Below are 7,604 nucleotides of genomic sequence, written 5' to 3'. Positions count from 1 at the left end.
GTAGAACCAGGAACAAATGCGCATCAATACATTTCATCTGGAAATGATTCTGCCTTTTAACGCTCCTTTAGCATCGACCGTCCCCGCAACGTTGAGTTTTGCGGCACAAAATAAAAAGCGAAGACATGAGAAGACAGAACAAAGGCGCCCCAGTTAACAACCCGAGTTGAAGCAAAGAGTCGAGCGTTTCCCCGCTAAGTGCCGATGCACACGCCGGCCTCGCTCGGTCGCCCGCCATCGATTTTAACTTATTTTTTTTGCCGCGCAGAGACAGCTTGTTTTCGATACGCACGTTTATGCAGAGCACCATGTAAAATCAATTTGAGAGAAGAAAAAAAATATCCGGTGTCAGCTGCAGATGACGGACGGACGGACGGACGCATTGTTTTCGATCCCGCCAGGGACATTGTTGACGGACGACACCCAACAACATCACAACACTCGGTTGTTTGGACCCTTCTCATGACCTCGCGAAGTCATGGCAGAATTTGCCATGACGCTCTTGTATCTTGCGCTGTTGCCGGGCGGAAACCGATTTTTTTCTATGGCCCGACAGATAGGGATTTTTTTTTCCCCCCGAAAATCAGAAAAATACTCTGGAAAAATATTATGTGGTTTGCGCTAACTGCGCACCATTTACCTTTTTTTTTTTTAATAACACGATATGTACCGCTTGATTTCTCCCATTCCGTTGCATGCAGGCGACAAACAAACGTTTTGAGGTCACGTGCCGCCGTTTCGACACGATCGTCCAATTACTGACCGCCAACCACCTGATCGGAAAGTCGGTAAGTCGTGATGAGATGAGTGCTCCGGAACAAATCGGAGCTCTTGAGCATTTGCACTGTAGCTCTTAACGAGCGCCTTCATTCCACTAGTTAAAATGATTCATCTGCTCCATCGCCATTAAACGGCCTTTACTGCTTTGATTTTAATGAGTCATTGATTTAAATGTGACTCCTGTTGCTCGACTCGTTTCTTGACAATGGAGGGGAATGTCTTGCTTTTGGACTCCGCAATGGTGCTGAAAATAGCTTGAACAGTGATATTTTATTTCCCGTTTCCAGTTGAGTGCTTGTGCAGCGCGCACGTCACGTATTGAAAGTCGGGACTGACCGATTAATCGGACCGTATTTGCTCTTTGCTCACCTCTACCTGTCGTAAAGTTAAGGAATAATTATTGTGAAAAATGGTTTTTAATGGAAAAAAACAACCATGTATAGGAAAGCATTTTTAGCCGAAAATAAATGACCATGTATAGTAAGGCGTTTTTAACGGAAAAAAACGACCATGTATAGTAAGGCGTTTTTAACCGAAAAAAACCCCAACCATATATAGGAAGGCGTTTTCAGCCGAAAAAAACGACCATGTATAGTAAGGCGTTTTCAACCGAAAAAAACGACCATGTATAGTAAAGCGTTTTTAGCTGAAAAAAACGACCATGTATAGTGAGGCGTTTTCAACCGAAGAAAACCGACCATGTATAGTAAGGCGTTTTTAGCCGAAAAAAACGACCATGTATAGTAAGGCGTTTTCAACCGAAAAAAACGACCATGTATAGTAAGGCGTTTTTAGCCGAAAAAAACCCGACCATGTATAGTAAGGCGTTTTTAGCTGAAAAAAACGACCATGTATAGTAAGGCGTTTTTAGCTGAAAAAAACCGACCATGTATAGTAAGGCGTTTTTAGCCGAAAAAACAACCATGTATAGTAAGGCGTTTTTAGCCATATAAAACGACCATGTATAGTAAGGCGTTTTCAACTGACAAAAACGACTATGTATAGTAAGGCGTTTTTAGCCGAAAAAAACGACCATTTATAGTAAGGCGTTTTTAGCCGAAAAAAAACGACCATGTATAGTAAGGCGTTTTTAGCCGAAAAAAACGACCATGTATAGTAAGGCGTTTTTAACCGCAAAAAACGACCATGTATAGTAAGGCGTTTTCAACCGACAAAAACGACCATGTATAGTAAGGCGTTTTTAGCCGAAAAAAACGACCATGTGTAGTGAGGCGTTTTTAGCTGAAAAAAACGACCATGTATAGTAAGGCGTTTTTAGCCGAAAAAAACGACCATGTATAGTAAGGCGTTTTTAACCGAAATAAACCCCAACCATATATAGGAAGGCGTTTTCAGCCGAAAAAAACGACCATGTATAGTAAGGCGTTTTTAGCTGAAAAAAACGACCATGTATAGTAAGGCGTTTTCAACCGACAAAAACGACCATGTATAGTAAAGCGTTTTTAGCTGAAAAAAACGACCATGTATAGTGAGGCGTTTTCAACCGAAAAAACCGACCATGTATAGTAAGGCGTTTTTAGCCGAAAAAAACGACCATGTATAGTAAGGCGTTTTTAGCAAAAAAAACGACCATGTATAGTAAGGCGTTTTCAACCGAAAAAAACGACCATGTATAATAAGGCGTTTTTAGTCGAAAAAAACGACCATGTGTAGTGAGGCGTTTTTAGCTGAAAAAAACCGACCATGTATAGTAAGGCGTTTTCAACCGAAAAAAACGACCATGTATAGTAAGGCGTTTTTAGCCGAAAAAAACGACCATGTATAGTAAGGCGTTTTCAACCGAAAAAAACGACCATGTATAGTAAGGCGTTTTTAGCTGAAAAAAACGACCATGTATAGTAAGGCGTTTTCAACCGGCAAAAGCGACCATGTTTAGTAAGGCGTTTTTGCCGACAAAAACGACCATGTATAGTAAGGCGTTTTTAGCTGAAAAAAACGACCATGTATAGTAAGGCGTTTTCAACCGGCAAAAGCGACCATGTTTAGTAAGGCGTTTTTGCCGACAAAAACGACCATGTATAGTAAGGCGTTTTTAGCTGAAAAAAACTACCATGTATAGTACGGCGTTTTCAACCGAAAAAAACGACCATGTATAGTAACGCGTTTTCAACCGACAAAAACGACCATGTATAGCAAGGCGTTTTCAACCGACAAAAACGACCATGTATAGTAAGGCGTTTTTGCCGAAAAAAACGACCATCTATAGTAAGGCGTTTTTAGCCGAAAAAACGACCATGTATAGTAAGGCGTTTTCAACCGAAAAAAACGACCATGTATAGTAAAGCGTTTTCAGCCGAAAAAAACGACCATGTATAGTAAAGCGTTTTTAGGTGAAAAAAACGACCATGTATAGTAAGGCGTTTTTAACGGCAAATAACGACCATGTACAGTAAGGCGCTTTTAACTGAAAAAACGACCATGTATAGTAAGGCGTTTTTAACCGACAAAAACGACCATGTATAGTAAGGCGTTTTTAGCCGAAAAAAACGACCATGTGTAGTAAGGCATTTTTAGCTGAAAAAAACGACCATGTATAGTAAGGCGTTTTCAACCGAAAAAAACGACCATGTATAGTAAGGCGTTTTCAACCGACAAAAACGACCATGTATAGTAAGGCGTTTTTAGCCGAAAAAAACGACCATGTATAGTAAGGCGTTTTCAACCGAAAAAAACGACCATGTATAGTAAGGCGTTTTCAACCGACAAAAACGACCATGTATAGTAAGGCGTTTTTAGCCGAAAAAAACGACCATGTATAGTAAGGCGTTTTCAACCGAAAAAAACGACCATGTACAGTAAGGCGCTTTTAACGGAAAAAACTACCATGTATAGTACGGCGTTTTCAACCGAAAAAAACGACCATGTATAGTAAGGCGTTTTTAGCTGGAAACAACGACCATGTATAGTAAGGCGTTTTTAGCTGAAAAAAAACGACCATGTATAGTAAGGCGTTTTCAGCCGAAAAAAACGACCATGTATAGTAAGGCGTTTTCAACCGACAAAAACGACCATGTATAGTAAGGCGTTTTTAGCCGAAAAAAACGACCATGTGTAGTAAGGCATTTTTAGCTGAAAAAAACGACCATGTGTAGTAAGGCATTTTTAGCTGAAAAAAACGACCATGTGTAGTAAGGCATTTTTAGCTGAAAAAAACGACCATGTATAGTAAGGCGTTTTCAACCAAAAAAAACGACCATGTATAGTAAGGCGTTTTAGCCGAAAAAAACGACCATGTGTAGTAAGGCATTTTTAGCTGAAAAAAACGACCATGTATAGTAAGGCGTTTTCAACCGAAAAAAACGACCATGTATAGTAAGGCGTTTTTAGCTGAAAAAAACGACCATGTATAGTAAGGCGTTTTTAGCTGAAAAAAACGACCATGTGTAGTAAGGCATTTTTAGCTGAAAAAAACGACCATGTATAGTAAGGCGTTTTCAACCGAAAAAAACGACCATGTATAGTAAGGCGTTTTTAGGTGAAAAAAACGACCATGTATAGTAAAGTGTTTTTAGCTGAAAAAAACGACCATGTATAGTAAGGCGTTTTTAGCTGGAAACAACGACCATGTATAGTAAGGCGTTTTTAGCTGAAATAAATGACCATGTATAGTAAGGCGTTTTTAGCTGGAAAAAACGACCATGTATAGTAAGGCGTTTTTAGCTGAAAAAAAACGACCATGTATAGTGAGGCGTTTTCAACCGAAAAAAACGACCATGTATAGTAAGGCGTTTTTAGCTGAAAAAAACGACCATGTATAGTAAGGTGTTTTTAGGCGAAAAAAAACGACCATGTATAGTAAGGCGTTTTTAGCTGAAAAAAAACGACCATGTATAGTAAGGCATTTTCAACCGAATAAAAACGACCATGTATAGTAAGGCGTTTTTAGCTGAAAAAAACGACCATTTTTCAGCTAAAAACGCCTTACTATACATGGTCGTTTTATTTTCGGCTAAAAATGGCTTACTATACATGGTCGTTTTTTTTCAGCTAAAAACGCCTTACTATACATGGTCGTTTTTTCCGTTAAAAACGCCTTACTCTACATGGTCGTTATTTTCCGTTAAAAACGCCTTACTATACATGGTCGTTTTTTTCCGACTAAAAACGCCTTACTATACATGGTCATTTTTTTCGGTTGAAAACGCCTTACTATACATGGTCGTTTTTTTTCAGCTAAAAACGCCTTACTATACATGGTCGTTTTTTTTGGCTAAAAACGCCTTACTATACATGGTCGTTTTTGTTGGTTGAAAACGCCTTACTATACATGGTCGTTTTTGTTGGTTGAAAACGCCTTACTATACATGGTCGTTTTTTTCGGCTAAAAACGCCTTACTATACATGGTCGTTTTTTTCAGCTAAAAACGCCTTACTATACATGGTTGTTTTTTTGGCCTAAAAACACCTTACTATACATGGTCGTTATTTTCAGCTAAAAACGCCTTACTATACATGGTCGTTTTTTTCGTCTAAAAACGCCTTACTATACATGGTCGTTTTTGTTGGTTGAAAACGCTTTACTATACATGGTTGGTTTTTTTCGGTTGAAAACGCCTTACTATGCATGGTCGTTTTTTTCAGCTAAAAACGCCTTACTATACATGGTCGTTTTTTCCGTTAAAAACGCCTTACTCTACATGGTCGTTATTTTCCGTTAAAAACGCCTTACTATACATGGTCGTTTTTTTCCGACTAAAAACGCCTTACTATACATGGTCATTTTTTTCGGTTGAAAACGCCTTACTATACATGGTCGTTTTTTTCAGCTAAAAACGCCTTACTATACATGGTCGTTTTTTTTGGCTAAAAACGCCTTACTATACATGGTCGTTTTTGTTGGTTGAAAACGCCTTACTATACATGGTCGTTTTTGTTGGTTGAAAACGCCTTACTATACATGGTCGTTTTTTTCGGCTAAAAACGCCTTACTATACATGGTCGTTTTTTTCAGCTAAAAACGCCTTACTATACATGGTTGTTTTTTTGGCCTAAAAACACCTTACTATACATGGTCGTTATTTTCAGCTAAAAACGCCTTACTATACATGGTCGTTTTTTTCGTCTAAAAACGCCTTACTATACATGGTCGTTTTTGTTGGTTGAAAACGCTTTACTATACATGGTTGTTTTTTTTCGGTTGAAAACGCCTTACTATGCATGGTCGTTTTTTTCAGCTAAAAACGTCTTACTATACATGGTCGTTTTGTTCGGCTAAAAACGCCTTACTATACATGGTTGTTTTTGTCGGTTGAAAACGCCATACTATACATGGTCGTTTTTTTCGGTTGAAAACGCCTTACTATACATGGTAGTTTTTTTCGGCTAAAAACGCCTTACTATACATGGTCGTTTTTTTCAGCTAAAAAACGCCTTACTATGCATGGTCGTTTTTTTCAGCTAAAAACGCCTTACTATACATGGTCGTTTTTTTCTCGGCTAAAAACGCCTTACTATACATGGTCGTTTTATTTTCGGCTAAAACGCCTTACTATACATGGTCGTATTTTTTAGCTAAAAACGCCTCACTATACATGGTCGTTTTTTTCAGCTAAAAACGCCTTACTATACATGGACGTTTTTTTCGGCTAAAAACGCCTTACTATACATGGTTGTTTTTTTCAGCTGAAAACGCCTTACTATACTTGGTCGTTTTATTTTCGGCTAAAAACGCCTTACTATACATGGTCGTTTTTTCAGCTAAAAACGCCTTACTATACATGGTCGTTTTTTTCAGCTAAAAACGCCATACTATACATGGTCGTTTTTTTCAGCTAAAAACGCCTTACTATACATGGTCGTTTTTTCCGTTAAAAACGCCTTACTGTACATGGTCGTTTTTTTCAGCTAAAAACGCCTTACTATACATGGTCGTTTTTTTCGGCTAAAAACGCCTTACTATACATGGTCGTTTTTGTTGGTTGAAAACGCCTTACTATACATGGTCGTTTTTGTTGGTTGAAAACGCCTTACTATACATGGTCGTTTTTTTCGGCTAAAAACGGCTTACTATACATGGTCGTTTTTTTCAGCTAAAAACGCCTTACTATACATGGTTGTTTTTTTGGCCTAAAAACACCTTACTATACATGGTCGTTTTTTTCGTCTAAAAACGCCTTACTATACATGGTCGTTTTTGTTGGTTGAAAACGCTTTACTATACATGGTTGTTTTTTTCGGTTGAAAACGCCTTACTATGCATGGTCGTTTTTTTCAGCTAAAAACGCCTTACTATACATGGTCGTTTTTTTCGGCTAAAAACGCCTTACTATACATGGACGTTTTTTTCGGCTAAAAACGCCTTACTATACATGGTCGTTTTTTTCAGCTAAAAACGCCTTACTATACATGGTCATTTTTTTCGGTTGAAAACGCCTTACTATACATGGTCGTTTTTTTCAGCTAAAAACGCCTTACTATACTTGGTCATTTTATTTTTGGCTAAAAACGCCTTACTATACATGGTCGTTTTTCAGCTAAAAACGCCTTACTATACATGGTCGTTTTTTCAGCTAAAAACGCCTTACTATACATGGTCGTTTTTTTCAGCTAAAAACGCCTTACTATACATGGTCATTTTTTTCGGTTGAAAACGCCTTACTATACATGGTCGTTTTTTTCAGCTAAAAACGCCTTACTATACATGGTCGTTTTTTTCGCCTAAAAACGCCTTACTATACATGGTTGTTTTTTTGGCCTAAAAACACCTTACTATACATGGTCGTTATTTTCAGCTAAAAACGCCTTACTATACATGGTCGTTTTTTTCGTCTAAAAACGCCTTACTATACATGGTCGTTTTTGTT

General features: G+C 38.2%; 1 long non-coding RNA gene across 1 annotated transcript; it reads right to left on the bottom strand.

Annotated features, from left to right (window-relative positions):
* Window positions 1-5,126: 5,126 nt before the first annotated feature.
* On the bottom strand, window positions 5,127-7,604 carry LOC127594242 (uncharacterized). Its single transcript, XR_007960647.1, has 3 exons — window positions 7,506-7,604; window positions 5,800-5,873; window positions 5,127-5,243 (listed from the first exon to the last, which is right to left on the bottom strand). It is a non-coding gene; the product is annotated as an uncharacterized LOC127594242 (long non-coding RNA).

The sequence above is a fragment of the Hippocampus zosterae genome, chromosome 21, assembly GCF_025434085.1.
Source record: "Hippocampus zosterae strain Florida chromosome 21, ASM2543408v3, whole genome shotgun sequence".
NCBI classification, from domain to species: domain Eukaryota; kingdom Metazoa; phylum Chordata; class Actinopteri; order Syngnathiformes; family Syngnathidae; genus Hippocampus; species Hippocampus zosterae.
The sequence above is the reverse complement of the archived record's forward strand: the minus strand, read 5'-3'. Positions and strand labels throughout refer to the sequence as shown.